At 39.3% G+C, this 18196-nt stretch overlaps 1 protein-coding gene across 7 annotated transcripts in view; it reads left to right on the top strand.

The window, feature by feature from the left end:
- SULF2 (sulfatase 2) overlaps positions 1-18196 on the top strand; it is a 140468-nt gene that overhangs the window by 66272 nt on the left and 56000 nt on the right. The window contains exon 1 of one of the 7 annotated variants that reach the window (XM_015881537.2): positions 16383-16495. The exons of 5 other annotated variants lie outside the window; for them this stretch is intronic. The gene's annotated coding sequence lies outside the window, so the exon portion shown is untranslated. Of the gene's footprint in view, positions 1-16382; positions 16496-16774; positions 16886-18196 lie in introns of those variants that run through there. One more of the 7 variants, XM_015881538.2, reaches the window with a different exon arrangement.

The raw sequence follows: 18196 nt of genomic DNA, 5'->3' as shown, positions 1-18196 counted from the left end.
CTGAGCATGATTCTCCCCTTCTGGCTTTTGCTACCTTTTGGAGCTGTTTAGGAGGAAGAGTAGTGAACATATTGATACATTTACTCCCTATTCTGACAGTTTAGATTTATTTGTCTAAATTACTTTTCTCTTTTTGCTGGTTTGAACACAGCTGGTACGAGTATGTTCTGACAGATACATTCTTGTGGTGACATTTTCCCAGTGACTGAACGAGCTGACCAGAGGCACTTTTGGTGTAGGATGAAAATAATCTTAAAAATTAAAACTAAATTTATCTTCCTTATCTCAGAAACTATGTCATATGTATCCTGCTGTATCTGAATTGCACTCCATTAGTGTTGAATTTGGAGGAGAAGAGAGCATGGGGCTGAGTCAAAAAAGGTTCTGCACCATTTTTGCTACCCAGTGTAGGGTAGACTTTGCCTTGCTGTGCGCTGCTGCTGAAAGTAGAATTAATATTAAAATTAATAAGCACAGACTTCTAGTTGGACGGTTGTCACCTGAGAGCTTCATCTCCATGGTCTGAAACTTAACCTGGCAGTGGGGATTGGAGAAGGACTCTTTATCGTCCTGTGTCAAGGAAAGTTTTCAGCATTTCTGCTTGCAGCAGTTCTGAGTGTTATGTATTGCACTCTACTGTTGCTGTTTGTAAGTGCTTAGGCTACTTGTAAAACTCTATATTGGGATATATGACAGCAGTTTGACGTACACACCACAGACCTTTCCTTAGAGAGCTTAGAAACTGACCAGGCAACAAGAATGTGCCTGTCTTTCCTCTGGACTTGCTGTATATTTGAATTATAGAACTTCAGACAATCTGTGACCTTATGAAAGGCTTCTGAGCTATTCCTTCCCTATGCAGCTGAATCATTGTGGAATTAGACATATAAATAGGAAAACGTTCATGTTTTAGAGTGATTGTCATTTATGGAGGCTCTGGTGAATAGCACAGTACTCTATGTCTGAAAATAGCCGGGGAGAATCCTGCACATTCCACAAGGAGGGAATGCTGCTGCCCTGTTCTTCCTGAGGCCGACAGTGCCTGGCAAGGAACTTCTTAATATAGAATTGCCTCCCTTGAGCATTATGGAAGAGAATAGTCTCATACTAATTTACACTGAGTATCTCATGACAGCTAATTGAGAATCTACTTTATAAAAGTATGCAATACAATTAAGGATATTTTCCTTTCTGAATTTGAGAAATTGGGAAAATAAGTGTAGATTTTTTACTGAAGACGCATGCTGATTCTGTACCAATTGTCCTTTCCCACATAGACTCTTGTTTACAAGAAGGGAGAGAGACCTCTGTCTATCCTGTGTCTGCTTCCACTGTTGCCTGTGCATCTGAAGTGGGAGGGACACAGGGAAGTACAGGGAAATATGAGCTCAAAATGCAGGCAGGGCTTAACCCTCACAGTGAAAGGCAGCTCAGTGTGTTGCTTATTCCTAATCATGCTGAGAAGCTTTGTTTTGAAATGACCATTTAAAAAGTGGTCTGTCAGTATGTAGCAGCTGTAGTAAGTAGTAGCAACAACAGTTGAGTCCTGTTAACTTTCTCTGTCATAAATAATTAAAGATTTAGATTTAAGCATCTTAGAAATTTGAGCAGAGGTTTTCCTTGTGTTTCTTGGCAGACCCGATTATATCTCAGGAGTTAATAAGTTAACTTGCTTAACCACAGATAAGCTGTGTATAGTATTGTAATTATCATTACCTATTAAAGTAGGATTCAACTTTCCTTTGCACATGCAAAGTGCGTTACATCATTTGTCAGAAAGCAGAAGTTGCTTCATAGCAGCTTGATCTGTCCTTAAGACAAATTCTTTCTGTGCATGCTGGGAAATAGTTTCTACATCAGTTTGGAGAGTTTCCTGCTCATTTGGAAGGATTGGCCTCATGAAATCTCAACCAACTTGGTAACCATGCCAGTCATATCCTGTTCAGCTTGTTCATTTCCGTACGACTTACAGTCTCAAAACTGCTGCAAGGAAGATAATAAAATCACTCAGTAATTGGCATAGAGTGCATTCTAAAAATTGCTTACAAAGTACAGAAAATGTTTCTTCTTCAAAGTCTCCCACTGGCATTTCTGAAAAAAGTGTGGTGGTCTGGAAAGGAAGTTAAAATTTGTCAGTGCTGGCATCCTTTGTGTGGGAAGACACTACTGGGTCAATTCTGGCATCATTCTAAACAGTTTAAACATCTCATTTTGTGTAAAATGTATTGCCATATACAAGAGGAACTTCTAATAGAGTAAATGAGTTGGATAGAGAATTTCTTTGAACTTCGTTGATCAGTTCATCTGGCATAAAACTTTTGGAACTCCTAGTTGCCTAAACTTTGTATTACTGCACTTCTCTATCAAGCATAATGAGCTTGATAGAGAGGTCAACTTATTCTGTCTCCCTAAAAGATAATGTTGTATTTAATGGTAGTCTCATCTTACATAGAAGAGTCTCTATGTGTACTCTTTACAGCCTACTTCATTTTAGTTTGTTATATTCTTTAATGCTATGCATACACTGTCAGAATCTGGAAGAGTTACAGTTAAGCTAACTGCCTTTTGCTGTTTAATGTCAACTGCATCTTTGCTCCAGCAGTTGTATCTCCCAGGAACTGCTTCAGAAGCTTTTGGTGTTCAGTTGACATCTTACAGTGCTGACCTCAGCTGCATTAACAACTTGTTGGAACAGACATTGTTTCAGAAATCCTTAATGATGACAGCACCTTTTCACAAATGCAGCATCCATTAATCACACATCGAACATCATTTCAACACCAAAGGCTAGAAGGTGGTTGCCATGCATCTTCACTGTTGCTGACCTGTCAGTGTCAGTTCACCAGTATCAATGGATTTTACTCAGTATGCAACAGTAGAAACTGGCATCAGGAGAGGTGGAGTGTTCAGAGGGTTTGATTTTACCCTTTTTACCCTAACTTTTATTCTCTAAGTTAGCTTGTCAGGTCCTTTATTTTTTAAAAAGGCAATAGAACTTCTTAATCGTTGAGTGTTATTTAATGATGTTCAGTTTATGTTAAGATTGTTTTATTTAATCTTCTGAAGCCTTAATTAAGAAAAATCATTTTAATATGCACCTATTGGCTTTCCAGCTATTACAAAATGACTTGAAATACATCATGAAAACAGTGCGATACTTCATAGACAAAAGTGTACCTTGATGAGGGAGGAATGAAGGAGTTGATTCAGTTTGGACTGCAGCAAAAACTGCTAGATATGATAGGTACGTGCGTAAACGCAAGCCTGGCATATTATAGACTCAACTGTAATAAATACCATTACATTTTGAGGCATTTCTTAGTTTTCAGGTATATTATACCTTACAGCTGTTAGAACTTCTGTACTGTTTTATTTTCTAAATGATGAATCTATGTATCAGTGAGGTCTAAAGGAGCTGTATTTTTATCAAGGCTTCAGGATACTGTGTGCCACAGAAAAACAAAGATGTAACCTCAGCTCTGATCTCATTTGATAACAATATGCATGATGCTGGAGGACATACAATATTGGTTGAATTGCCTGCATTCTATGGAGCTTTCTGCATAAAACACCTTCCTAACAAGGCTTCCAGTACATTTTCTTTCTTTTAAAGATAACAGGACTCCTTGTATGAGGAAAATAGGGGAACCCAACCAATATATTAAGTGAATTTGCCCTGAAAATCAGAGTAGGGATAATAGCCTACCCTTTAGGGCTTCATGTTTGCCTCATAAGGCCAGTATATATACTGTTATACCTGCTCACAGCAATATGGCTGATAGGAGTATAAACAAATTAGTATGTTCTCTGTAAAAATAACTGGCATGTTTTTACCATACGGATCCCTGGAGTACCTGATAAATATGCAGTGTCAGGCTCATTTCTTTAAAGAAACATTGGCACCTACTCTGTGCTGCTTAGAAATAAAAAATCTTTCCTCTGTGAGCTGCTTAAGAAAAAATCACTCCTGAATTTTTTTGTCTCTGTATTTCTAAAATATGTAAGCCTAACTGTTCTGAGATTTGCCCCTCTTGTTCTTTATTGGTTGTTGAAGGTGTGTATGAACAGTTTTGCTGAAGGGTTCATTCCCTCAGTACTGGAATTTTCCAAGCTAGTGTTCCACAGAGTATCTTGCATATAGATGTTGACTCATCTATTGAGCTTGTCAGGGCATATTTTCCTTCGGAAGTTCAAAACAGTCTTGCAGATGCTGTATTTTTCCCTCAGAGAGTGCAGTGTGTGATGACATTTGTTCCTGGAAAGGTTCACAGGACAAGTTATGATTCACTTTTCCCCCACCCCTCTCCTCTCCTTTCATGAGAGAATTTAAGAGCCTGTTTTGCATCAGTTTGGATGTGCACACTTGTCACATTAAACTGCTTAGGATGTAGCAAGTGCACTTGCAGCCTATGTGTGTGTTTAGCCACCCACCTATCTCAGGAAACAACCTTGAGCTCCATAAATACAAGGCTGTGTTTTGTGACCAAAATGAATATCAGTAGTAACAGAAACATGGGGAAATGCTATAGATTCTTGGAGAGTGTGCTTCCTAGTGTTACTGCGGAAAGCTCAGTATGCACAGTATCTTATCCAGCTGAGAAACATCAGTGAAGGGAGGCAGCAAAATACTGCCTGTCAAATGTAACTCATGTAAAATTAATAATAGGAAAACACTGTCTTGTTGGTCACACTGTTCAGTTAGGTTTGTGCTAGAAGTTGACCTTGCTAAACCCTATTATGTTTAGTGCATAAATGAAAAATACGTTTATAATATTGTATTTATATATAATAGAATATAATTGATAATAACTTAATCATTGTGTCTTTACGGAGGGGGATGCATATGTGCGTAAACATTAGGGTGACTTGTTTTTAAACATCTGATGTGTTTAGATGGGGAGATTCCTGGTTACAATTGAATTTCTTTATCAAGCTCTGCAGCCCTCATTATTATGTGATAATAAGATGTGATCATACCAAGTGTATTCTGTGTAGAAAACTTTTTCTTCCATTTTTCTAAGATAAAGGTTTATAGATTTAATATTTGCAGGGTACCAAATGTGGTGTGCAGTAAAAGAAGAATAGAACTGAAGAATAAATATAGAGAGTAAAATACGCAAGTACCTAACTAAAAATGGATAAGTGCTTGGTAAGGTGTTCTGACAAGGCCTTTGCTTTGACAGGTAAAGATGAGAGCACATCAGGGGAAGTAGAACTGATAAGAGATTTGTGCTGCTAACAGACACTGCGCCAATTTTGTGTATACTGTAAATTTATGTCTTGTCTAGAAATCAAGAGCAAGTGTCTTGGAAAGATGAGATCATTTGTCTTATCCCAGAATACAGCAAACCTGGTAGCCATTATTTTTACTGACCCTAGGGGGGCACAAATCGAGGAGCAGCTTTTTTAGATGCTGAAATTGTTCTGTTTCTGTTTGATTCTTGCCCTGCTCCTGTCAGAGTGTCTCTGAATCTCACAGTGCACCAAATCACAAAAGTAACAGTTGCCATCTTCCCTTCGCCCTCTAACCTTTGGGTAGGGGAGTGCGCATACGATGCAGTACTTGGTTTCTGTTTAAATATTCACTGGGTGGGCTTTTTTTATTATTAAAGAAATATTTTTGATAGGAGTTTTTTTTTTTTTAATGGAGGTGTGGTTTAATTAATTTATTTTTTTTCACCAGAGAAATGTTATATCAAAAACAGAGTCAGGAATGTTTTAACTGCACATATATCATCATTTATATGGGTACATGTATAGAATGAAATAAGTAACATTAGATGTATTATTTTGTACCCTGTGGAGTGCTTGAGGACTCAAAGAACTTTGAGGTCAAGTACTGCTGCTTCCTAACAGGTTCAACTGTGATTTTGAGCCTTTTTACACTGATTCCATCGATAAAATGAGAGTAAGAGTGATCGGTCACAAGAATGCCAGGATTGTTAAATAAGTGTTTTACATGGCTAAGAAATGGGCAAAGCTCTGGTTTCTAAGATTGAATTTGTACTTCTCAATCTTGAAAGCTTCAGCCTCATCACTGTTGTACATTTGCTTGTATGTTCCAGTTGCTTTGTTGGGGACCAGAGCTTTACAATTTTGAGATTCCATTGGTTGCTCTTTTTTTCTCATTTGTTCCTGAAGCTATTCATGAAGACACTGAATATTATTTACAGCTTCTAGACAGTAACATTGCTTCTTTAAAAATGCTGCTGACTGAAGAGCTTGGGGAGTCTTTATTTGGATGGTAGTGTATGATACTGTTAAATCGGCAAGATTGCATCAGGTGAATGGAGAAGAATTTTTTCTGCCATGGTTGAGGTGTATGAAAAAATACTGGCAGGAACACAAGGAGATGTAAACCAAGACCATGGCTTACTATGCCATTAATTTTTCTCTTGCTACATTTTATGCAGTCTGAAAACATTGAGTGTATTTCTGATGCTGTCTGTCCTCTCAGCCTTTTCCTTTTGTCTTTGATCATGCCTATTGATTTTTATTTCAACTAACTGAATTCAGGAAGAGCACTAACTGTGAAGAGGAAAATCACACTACTGTTTCCTGTGTTGTATTAGCTGGATTTAGCTGTCATACAGCTTTCTGCAACTTCCATGGTAGGGGAAGCTTAGAAGGAGGTGCCAGTCTCTTCTGCCTGGCAAAGAGATGACTTAATACCTGGAAATTGCACAAAAATAGTTATAAAGAGGAATAGTATGAGCTAAATGGAAGTTCCCTTTATGGTGACATCCACAAGGCTATTTTTTAAAGAAGCTTTTGAGGGAGATTCAAGCAGATTGACTTTATTTTGTATTAGTGGCAATCAACCTTGAAACTGATGCTGTTGTTGTGCTTTGCAGATTTGCTCTTTACTCTCTGTTACTTCTGACTGTACTCTAAATAAATTTGAGGGGTCCAAGAGATCAAGGTGCCTGTATCATATACAAGTATAATAACTTAAAATTATGAGGAACAAACACTTTCTGCTTGAGGATGCTTACCAGGACACCCACTCTGACTTCATCCAGTTCCTCAAAACTAGTTACTTAATAATCGACTTTATCTTTGTGGTTAGATGTGACAAGACTGTTCCCATGTGTATTACAAATAACAAAAGGGAAAGAGAAGCATTAATAAAGTTGAAGGTATGATGGAGAAGGCTTGCCAGCTTTTGAGGACAAATCAGTTGATTTAGGGAGTTATTAAAATTTAGTAGATCTAAATGCATGCCAGTGGTGTCCAAACTTTGCAAACCATTTCTTTGCTGAGATCAAAACGGAGTGAGAGTGAGCTTTTGTCATGTAGGAGTATGTTTAACTTTGAGTGGTGGCATTGTCTGAGTATCTGTATGTATAGAAGTATGTGGAAATGTGAGCTTGAAACTGTTCATATTTTAATTGTACTTGAGGAATGTACAATACTGTATTTAATTTGTCTATTGTAGTTCAGTCTCTCTAATTTAAGAACTGCTGTGAAGCTATTCAAGGAAGTTGGCATTTATTTTTAGAGCTGTAGGTCAGCAAGAGAACTTACAGCACTCTGTTACAGCTGTGTGGTATAATTTCATTTTGTCTACCAGCATTGATTTTATATGCAGCTAATGTGCCTCTGGAAATATCCATCATTTGTGTAATCCTTGAACTTTACGCTAATGCTTCAGGATGGGAGCAAAGTATTTCAGCGATTCAGGAGTTCATATAAATACAGGCATAGAGCAACCTGTAAGAGTATTTTTAAATGCAATATATTTCAGGTTGTAAAAATGCCACAGACATTATTATTATTCTCATCTTATAGAATGCTGCTAAACATAAACTGCAATTTCACTTATGTGGCCTGGGACCAGTGGAGTTGGACCATTTTATGATGCACTCCACTTCAGTAAAAGTGATGTGGGGAAGAAAGCACCAAGATAATAGAATGTTTGGGATCACATTGCTGTTATAGAAGAGAATAATCGGGAACTGGTGCATGTGAAAACGAAAGCACCTACATCTTATGTGGTTTAAATTCCAGCTACAGTTACTAGTATCCATATCCACGCAATGACTGTTTGCAACAGCATTTAATTATTTCTTTCATTTCTTTCCATTAAACTCATCAAGCTTCTAAGAAACTAATCTTCTAACTTACTTTAGCTCATCTCTGTAGTCACCGGGGCAGGTCTAATGAATATTTTCACTACATTCATTTTCTTTAGACTTAACAGGAAGGGATAAAGGGGGCAGCATACTGCAAACTGAGGAAATACCTGCTATAAACTTGAAAAGGCTTTCTGTGAGATTACTACTGCAAAAACAGTCTGAGGAGCCTTGGCTCTGTAACACAGCTTGCTAAATTGAGTGTTTCAGTCTCATCTTTTGCTTTACATTAAGGTCTGATAGGCAAATGCTAGCATTCAGATTCTGTAACTAATAAAGCAAGGAGAATAACGTTTTCATGCAAAACATTGTGTTTATGATCATTAAGATTAGATCTGTGCAGTACTGGATCATCTGGAAATGTAAATCCAAATCTTTGTTGTTCATGATCTAGCACAGTCTTTTTGGATGAAGTTACCCCTACAACATTTTTGAACATGTCAGAACTGACAGGATGGCTTAAGGTTGGCTCTTCTGTTATGTGTTTGATCCATTCAGGCCATCGTAAAGTTTGATAGAATAGATGCATATACGCAGTAATGGCTCCCACAGCAGAGTTTCCTGTCACTCTGCTTGAGACTTCTGCTTCCTCATTTGTCAGACACATGCTCGCAACTGAAGGTGTATGTGAAGAATAAGAACTTGCAAAGATGTTTAGGAGAAAAGGTGAAAAAGAAAAGTTCTACTTGAAGAAAATTTGAGAAATAAGTGCTTTCAAAAGTCAAAACGTGCCCTTCAGGTTTCTCTGGTACTCAAATTTGATCTCAAAGTAAAAACTGATGAGCAGTGGTTTCTTTAACTTCAGATCCTGACAGCAACTGAGAAGTTCCTCAGTGCTGTGAGGAGTGTACATGTAACATGGTGTCAAAGCATCCTCCCAGCGGTTTGTTATTGAGTGCTATCTGATAAAGCGATGCAAATCTGGTGAGTTAACACCAGTGGCTGTTATCAACTCTGCAACAGACATATCTGCTTTGTTTACACATATTACTCCTGATCTCCTAGAGCAGAGACCTCAATTGAGCACTGCTGAAAAGGACTCAATTGGAACATGATGTTTTTTCTGTATACAGAGCAGTGATCTTCAATTTGTTTTCTTGTGGGTCCTTACAGGATCAAAGTGAACAAACTCCTTTTTGATAGTTGTAGTAGAATCATAGAATCTTTGAGTTGGAAGGGACATTTGGAAATCATCCAGTCCAACTCCCCTGCAGTCAACAGGGACACCCACAGCCAGCTGAGGTTGGTCAGAGTTGGAACAGCCTGACTTGAATGTCTCCAAGTTTGGGGCTTCCACTCCTTCTCTGGACAGCCTATGGCAGCCTATGCTATATATATTAGGCAATCTAAAATACGCTAAACCAGTTAAAGTAAAAATCTAATGGGATTATAACTTATATATTTTCATCTATAAAAGGCCAAAGATTTTCAGGTAACCTCAGATCTGTACTGTACTTCCTTCCATATGATAATGCAGCATTCCAATGTCAGCTTCCTGTTTTATGGTGTCAGCCAAACAAGTTGGATTTGGATTGTAGAAAACCAGGTGCAGTGGGAAATGGCTGGTTGTTAGGTGTTATCTGAGCTCCTCATGCTCAAATGTGACAGTTTGTAGCAGTAACTCAGGAATTGCTTTTCTGTTGTTTCTCTCTGCGTGAGTTAAGTTTCAGCAACTGAAATCTGGGAATACTTTTCAAATGCTGCAATTCTTCTTTGCAAATATGAATGTTGAAAGTATCTCCATATTTTGAGAGATTGGGCACTTCTGCTTTTTGTTCTAAATTTTAATAAAGTAGATGGCTATATTAAAGAACACTTCAAGTAAAATAAATGTTTTTTTGCATAGGTTTTTAATTGTAAAACAGGGAGAGAATCTTTAGTAGATTCTCACTTAGTAGGTGTGTCACAGTATCTTTGGTGAAATACTTTTCTGTTCACTGAAAATCTTTCTTCTTGGTAAAATTTACTAGACTATTTCAGTTACTTTGCGTTAAACTGTTGGAAGTCGGAACAAAATTTGCTCTGTAATCTTGTGTGCATTTAGAAAAATACAAGCCAGAAGTGTTGGGAAGAGGCAGTCTACCTTGGGATTATGAAGTACCACTGCTGGAGCCTTTTGGGATTGGAGAAAATCATTTTAGTTCATGTATTGACATACATCGAGTGTTCAACTGCAATTTCAGGACTTAACGAAATGTACAAAATTTTTCAGAGCTGTTTCCATTAGGTGCTAAATGATTCTGAAAAGTCAGTTCGCCCCATGTTAGATGTGCAAACTGTGCTTAGTGTGTAAAATATGTGACCTGTAACTTGTCCACTGGTAATGCAAGGACTTGGTAGTGATAAAAGTACAGACATAGCTTCTACTAATTTTAGTGATAAAATTCTGCCAGAATTAAGGAATATGGGATCAGATATCATAGGGCAGCTCTTAAGTTCAACGAACAGAGAAGATAGGTGTTAAGAGGAACAAATTGGGCTTAATTTGTTCTTTGCCAAAATGTAGTTGTAACCAGCAAGGCTCCTATCATAATGCTGAGTTATTATTTTTTAATGACAAATAGACTGCTGCCTGTGCAGCTAGAGAAAAGAACATGTTATTTTCCCCAAATGAAAGGAGAAATTATGATTACAAATAATAATTCAAAAGGACAGTATTGAATAGCAAAGGGACTCAGATGGATTTTTGTAATATGCTCTACACATGAAGAAAACATAGATATAAATGACTTGAAATGGGTACTTGCGTTAAAGAAAGAAAATGTAAGGTTTAAACCAAGATAATTAGGTAGAAGTCCAGGATGCTAGTCAGGTTATCTTTTATCTGCTTATATAAGAAGATATGAAAGAGAAATCTAATTGCATAGAATCTGAACACACAGGGTAGCTGAAGACTGATTTTTAGCACTTAGAGAAATTTCAGGCTGATTATATCTAACATGGAAAAAAAAAAATCAGATGATATTTTTATAATTCAGGTATTATATGAACGCATGAATATTGGAAAAGTTGCAAAGTACATTTAGAGCATTACTGAGTCAGAGAAACTCTGCTGATCATTGCAGGTGGGTCAGTGAATGAGAGCCATGCCAACGGCTGCTCAGTGAACGTTTCTCACAAAGTAACCACTCTGTTTCTGATGCATCAGTTCTGACCCTCAAGGCACGTCTGCAGAACACCTTCAAAAGATAAAGCTCACTATTAAAATTCATTATTCTCTTAAAAAGAAATAATGATACTTGTTAGAGATACTGGTTTTATGCATATTATAATTTCCTAAACCCTTCTGAGTTCCTTTACTAATATTAAATGTACAGAAAAGAATGAACACAGTTAGATGAAGTTAAGACTTGCTGCTCTATCCATCTCGTATCAGTTGATTTGTCATGTCTCTGTTGTAATGCTTTCTGATCAGGAATGCACATTTTTGTTATGTGCTTTACTGTTTTCTTACAAAAGCCTATTGAAATAAGGACAATGGCTGTTGACTTCTTAAAAAATTTTACTAAAATCAAATGAAAGCACTTCATTTCTTGTGTTATGTAGTGTTGTGTGCCAAGGAGAGCAGTGGTAATTTAGTGTTAACTGAATGAGTCTTTCTTATTCTTATCCCATTGCTTCATATCCATACATTTACATCATCGAAGTAAGAGGCAGCTTGTACACCATACTGAAATGCTGAAAGCCTACCGAGGGAAATGAGATCAAGATGTTTAAAACAAAACACATCTGAATTCTTTATGAAAAGAAAAATTATTTATTAAAAAGAATATTAAATCACTGTTGGCTTACGAACAACTGTTGGAAGGGTAATTTATAAATAGGGAAAAAGTAGGGTTGTTTTTCTTTCACCATTTCTTTGTTATAGGAGCTTTGTGACCAACAACAGTTCATACTTGTATTGATATTCAGATGCATTGAGGCTTATTAGTAATATTAATGCTCAGCACACATTAATTTTGTATGTGCAGTTCAGAATCATTCTAATGTTTGCCATGAATTTCTGTTTAGCTTACTGGAAGCTTTGGGTCTGATATCCATGTAGGTAAACTATCAGTGCACTAAAATGTTATTTTTGTTATTGGTACAACTTCCCAGTCATCTTCACTGCTTCCAGATTTCACTAGAGAAGTTGCACCCACTGTCATGAGCTGTGATTAAGATCATTTGATTTTATCATTGCCTAGAAATTATTTTTGCTTCACTCTGTGAACTCACAGCCATAACTGAATCCTATCAGGATACTAAATTTGTATTTTCATGATGGAGTGAGCAGAAGAACAGATCCACTACTTAGCATTTGGATCGATAGAACAAGATGAAACTTTCCTTTCTCCTTGCTTTTGTTGGCTGTGTTACCTTTTCCTTTTTCGTAGCACCTTAAAACATATTAACTGTTTTATTCTATAACCTGAGTGCATATGTATAGGTAGTGTAACTTGACTTCGAAAGGATAGGAATGGAGCAGTCCCCCACGTCATTATTTCGAGCTGGGTCTGCAATACAAAATGTATGTAACGTATGGGTTGATGATATTGAACTTTGGGTCTCGCACTGTGCCTTATTGATAGCACTCTGAGTTGTTCTTGAAGCAATATGTGCATATTTTATGCAGCTGAAATGGCATTGTTTAAAGAAATTTTAATAACATAATATCTGCATCTGGAAAATAGTATAACCATGGTGTGATTACAGTGGTATGATACCCTGAGAAAATGAAGGTGATGTCAGACTTGTATTCTGCTGCTGGCTTTTTTCTAAGCTTTTAAAGATGACTCTTAACATGTGTGTCTGAATTGAAAAACAGGAAAAAAGAGAAGAGACATCAAAATGACCAATGGTTTGAGAGGTTTACATACGATGTATAACTACAAAAATCAAGGGTAGCAAGAAAAGTTGGAAAGCATTGAATGAAGTGTGCAAGTCAGCTGTTCTATCTCATGCAACATGAGAAGAGAGCAATATTTGAGCTCTGAAAGTGCATTGTATTTGGCAACAGTGAAAGAGATGTCTCAAGCAGCATGTTCTTTTTCTTCCATTTATGGAGTTGGTTTGTTTGGAGTTTTTGTTTTTGTTTTTAGATTACTGAACTCTCTCTGACTATCCTGTCATTTCCCAGAGTTTCTAGATGTGCTCCTTCCTGTTCCCAGAGCTCTGTGATGGGTGGACAGTTGCCCATGCTTGCTTTCTCCACCCTTGGCTATGGGCTGTTGTCCCTGAGCTAATGGGAAGGTGACAGTATGAATCCACACTATCTGCCAGCTGGGTCAAAATGGTGCCCAATTCCAGAGATCAGTAAACATTCTAACATGAGTTGTTCAGTGTCTTTTTCTGTGCTGTGCTACTTCAAATGTGTGCAGGGAAACTGCAGTTTTGATTTTGAGAGGAATTGTTGCCTAACAATGCGGATAGATGTGTGATGGTATTCAAAGAAACGTCTGCACATCTGTTTCCTCCTAATTTCAGTGGTATATCCAGGGATTTTACAGAGTAATTACTTGCATAATTGGCAATATTTGTTGTTTTCAGGTACAATAAAACAACTCCAATATGTTTAAATGACATGCTATGAGAGAGCTCACTCCAATTTATTTGGTGGTGTTCAGTGAGAAAACTGGGAGTTAAAGAAATAGTCTTCCTTCTTCATTTTAGCTCTTGGGCTCCTGATAGTGTGTGTGTGTGTGTGTGATTGTCTAAATATAGACAGAATTCTTTTACAGTTAGTGAATGAAGAGGATTTATTTCATTTCAGAAGTATCGACCTATATCTTTCCTTCCCCCTTGCACCAGTGGTCTTTCAGGCCTTCTTGTTTTACTGGTGATTTCACGTGATTTTGTTGCCTGAGACTTCAAATAAGCCACAGTGTTTTAAATGTGCCTCTATCCTTTGAATTTTTGGCACTAGGAAAATGAGCTAAAATTGCTAAACTGCTGTAACTTTGGAAACTGTTCTCCAAGTACATATAATAGTTATCTATCCTGTTTGTAACAGTGCCAAAAGAAGTTATTTTGAAATGCATGAGCTGGAAACTCCATTCTCTTGAAGAGGAAGCACCTTTCACTTTGCAGGGTTGTCACAAACCAGGGGGTACATTATCCTCTTAATGCACTTGCATAACTGCCATTAACATTAATGGAAATTACATGCACTGACTGCGAGGTGAATTTACCCTTTTGTTGAAATGAATGATCTGCTGCGACAGATTTTCCACTGATGCTAAATCAAATTTAGATTGCTACACCACTGTCACTAATGCACATTTTAGTGTCTTTGTTGATTGTAGCTTGTTGAAGAAAGTTCACAATGAAACTTTATTAGGTCATGTGTTCCTTACAAACAAAAATCCCTTTAAAAAGGGAGCCTGTATGCTTCCTTCTCTTGTGTAGTGTGTGGATCACTGCATAGCAAACTTTGTGCAGCAAACTTCCTTCTCACTTGGTATTTACTGCTTTCAGTCCTTCTAGAGCTGGTCTGTAGGGTCTGTGCATTGGAGATTGCACACTGTTGGCCTGTGGTTGGGACAGAGGAATGCGGAGTTTCCTGGTTTCTGTTCCTGACCTCGCTGCTGAATGTCTTTTTGGCTCTGTGTGACTCATCTGTCTTATCCAACTCAAGTTTGTGTCTAAAATATGTGGAAATGGAACAGTATAGCTCACAGGTGTGTTGTAAAACTTAATTGGCTGCGAATTGTTTTATCAGGAGATGGAAGTCACTACTGAAAGGTCAAATGCTATCTCAGAAAGCGATATAACAATCTTACCAAAATGTCAGCAACACGTAGCCCCTGTTTTACATGCACCTTCAGCATTAGTGTGACTCGCTGTTCAGGAGTGGTGGTGTACTTGCACTGACACAGCTGTACCCTTGCAGCCCCTAGTGTGGATGCAGTTGTACTGACAGAAATTGCTCCTCTTGTGCTGGTGGTTCCTGAGCACAGCTGGCAGGTTCCCCCGCTGTGCTGCAGCTGTATGGGGGATCTGTGCTGCTTCATTTGAGCTCATCCAGGGTCACACTGAATGTAGTGAAGAATGTGGCCTAATGAAAAAGGGTCAGGACGATTAGCCTTTTACAGCGAAGTCAGAATTGGGTCATTGGAAGCAATGTTTGTTTTCAGGCTAAAATCCAAATAAATCATAAATTAAACGAGTACATTTTCATTGTTTTTTCTAATATATCCTGTGCGGCTTTTCAAAATATTTACTTCTCAAACAATTATAGTTCTTCCTACACATCTCTCCTGTGCTGACTTTTTTCCTTGAAACTACAGCTGGTCATTTTCCTTAGGAGTTCACAGGAACTGTCATATTTCCATCCTGCTTTGGGCTTCAAATAGCAAAGTGATGCGATCTTCCTTTTCTGCTCAGTCACTGCTTTTCTTCCAGTGATGTTCTTGCACAGAAAAGCTGTCCTGTCCATAGTCCACCATGTAACACCATTTTCACTGTAGCATCATTTAATGATAAAAATGGCAGCATTAATTTTCTTAATTATTAGATGTATGCTTGAAACTTCATAGTTGAAAAGATGGAAGCTCGAAATCAAGGAATTTGTGATGTGTGTAATTCTGTATTAGATACAGTAGTAAAGTGTAAGCCCAGTGTGACATTGTCACACAGTGCAAGGTTTGAAGAAAATCGTGCTTTTTGTAAAGTACTATTAAATCAGTACCTTTGAAAGCTGTTCTTAGGCATTCTGAAAGAATCCACTGGAGGTAAACTGTATTTAGGTATTTATTTGAACACCGTTACTTTTCGTTGTATGATGGATTTTGTTCCAAGTCACCGCCTCGAGGAGCTCGGCTAAGCTTTTCTCAGTTACTAATAAGCATTGTGTCCCTTAATTTCCCCTGCACGACTGTAATGAGCTGCTGTACCAGGGCAGGGGGCAGTGCTCGAGGTCTCCTCGTGTGCCCCCCGGGCCGCTCACGAGATGACCACGGCCCACGAGGGGCCATTCATTCCCCCTCTCGCCCCCCGGAGCGCTCCGTGTGCCCGGTATACTCTCTGCGCACCCTTCCCCCGGTGGGGGCCTGGCCCCGCTGAGCAGCCACAGCCCGCGGAGCTGCCGCCGGGCTCGGGGCGAGTTGCGGCCGGAGGAACAGGTTTCCTCTGCGCGCCGCCGGGGCGTTGCGTCAATGCTGGGAGGAGGATCTTCGAGGTAAATGAAGTTTTTAAACGGGGAAGGGAGAAGGGAGAGGAAGAAGGACGGGGCGGGTGGAGCGGAGCACCCGCCCGAGCGCTTCCTCCCGGCGCTCGCTCTAGAGCTTCGGTCGCTGCCCGAGGATGCGCTTCTCCTTCGCGGCGCTCCGCGGGCGGCCTGGCAGCGCGGCGGCACGGCGAGGCTGAGCTCCATCTCCGCGGTGAGTGCGCGGCGGGGGAGGGGGCGGCGGTGCCCCGCGTCTGCGGCTCCGGAGGCCGAACCGGGCGGGGAGCCGAGGCGGAGGGACTCGTGCAGCGGGGGCTGGAAGTTGTGTGGGGCGTTCGGAGAAAAAGGGCTGGGAAGGCAGACGGGGGCGATGCGGTGCGGCCGTGCCTTTGGGAGCTCCTCGCGTTGCTTCCCGCTGCGCCGCCGCCCTTCAGCCCCAGCCCGGTGCGGCGCGGAGGGCGCTCGGTGCGGACATCGGCAGCTCAACCCGAGGCGGGCGGTGGTCGCGAGGAGAAGAGTTGGCAGATAAGTGATGCTGGAGCACTTAGCCTCCCGTTTCATAAATCATCGCGTGCATCCGGGGAACGCGTGCAGCTGAACGTCTGTATGTGTTAACGGATGTATGTTTGTTTCTATATGTAGCAGGGTTTGTTTCTATATGTAGCAAAAAAAAAAAAAAAAGTGTTTAGTTGATAGAATGTGTCTGTTAAGTGTTCTTGTCTACCTTTTCTGTCTTAATGTTCTTGTATTCATTCCCTTCTGGTAAGTCTGTGGTTTTTATTGTATGTAACACAAGTTAATGTAACTATCTTTAAAATCAGTGTGTCTTTATGGTTTATAAAGACGTGAGGTTAATAGGTATAATAGGGGAGTCATTCTTAGTCTCTTAGAAGTTGTTGTTGGGCTGTTATCTGCATGTAGTGCAGAAAAACATGTTTGTTACTGTGGGTTTTGGGGATCCAATTAGCAGTGCAACCTACCTGAAGGCTTATGAATGTTGTGACTTAACGGGAAACCTGTAGTAAAAATATGCAAGTGGTGAATAGGAAGAATAGAATGGAGATGTGAGGAGTTTATTGAGTATTTTTAACTTTTTTTTTTCTTTTTTTTTTTTAATAAAGTTCTAAGGAAAACTATAACTGAACTGTAATTCAGTGTTAGTTGAAAGGAAGTTGCATAATAAGGAAGGGATTCCACAATGAACGTAGGCTTCCCTTTGATAAATATTTAGCTTTGGTATTGAGTTCACCAGCATAAGGAAAACAATTCAGGAGAATTCATCTGCATGGTAATCCAGTGCCCTGATAAGTCTGAAAGGTGTGTTCCTGATTTCTGTATAAGTGTTGGTTGCTCGTGAAGGAAAATAATGGAGCCACAGTTAGGATAGGGTAAATCAGCACAACTGTTTTCATTGAGAGCCACGCTTAGCTGGACTTAAACGTCTGACTGGCTGGGGGGAAAATGAAAAGAAAAAAGGAAGTGCCAAAGCACAGAAGATACGTCATGTTAGATTACAAGATGAATGACGATTTCAACCTTCTCCTGAGGACCTGGTTGGATTACCAAGAGAAATCCTCCCAGTTCACAAATAAAGCTGTTTTTATGTCTTATAAACAAAGTGTAATGGTTTCCAATGATGGCTGACAGCTTCAGTGAAAAGGTAATGTCAGAACCAAACCTGGCATGTATAGGAGCAACTCGAGAGTTAAGAGAACAGCAGTGCGGCTGAATCCATTTAACTGGCAAAGTGGTTTTAATTGGGTTGGTTGCTAGGGAATGGATCCGCCACCATGTATTTCAATGACTTTAAACAGTGGACAAATGGCACACCTAAGTGTGCTGAAATAATGCACCTGGTCTTGGCTCCAGCTGGATGTGGAGCAGGTGTGTGTTGCTTGTTGCTAACCTGCTTTCC

The sequence above is a fragment of the Coturnix japonica genome, chromosome 20, assembly GCF_001577835.2.
Source record: "Coturnix japonica isolate 7356 chromosome 20, Coturnix japonica 2.1, whole genome shotgun sequence".
Classification (NCBI taxonomy): domain Eukaryota; kingdom Metazoa; phylum Chordata; class Aves; order Galliformes; family Phasianidae; genus Coturnix; species Coturnix japonica.
This window is presented reverse-complemented; position numbering and strand designations above follow the sequence as displayed.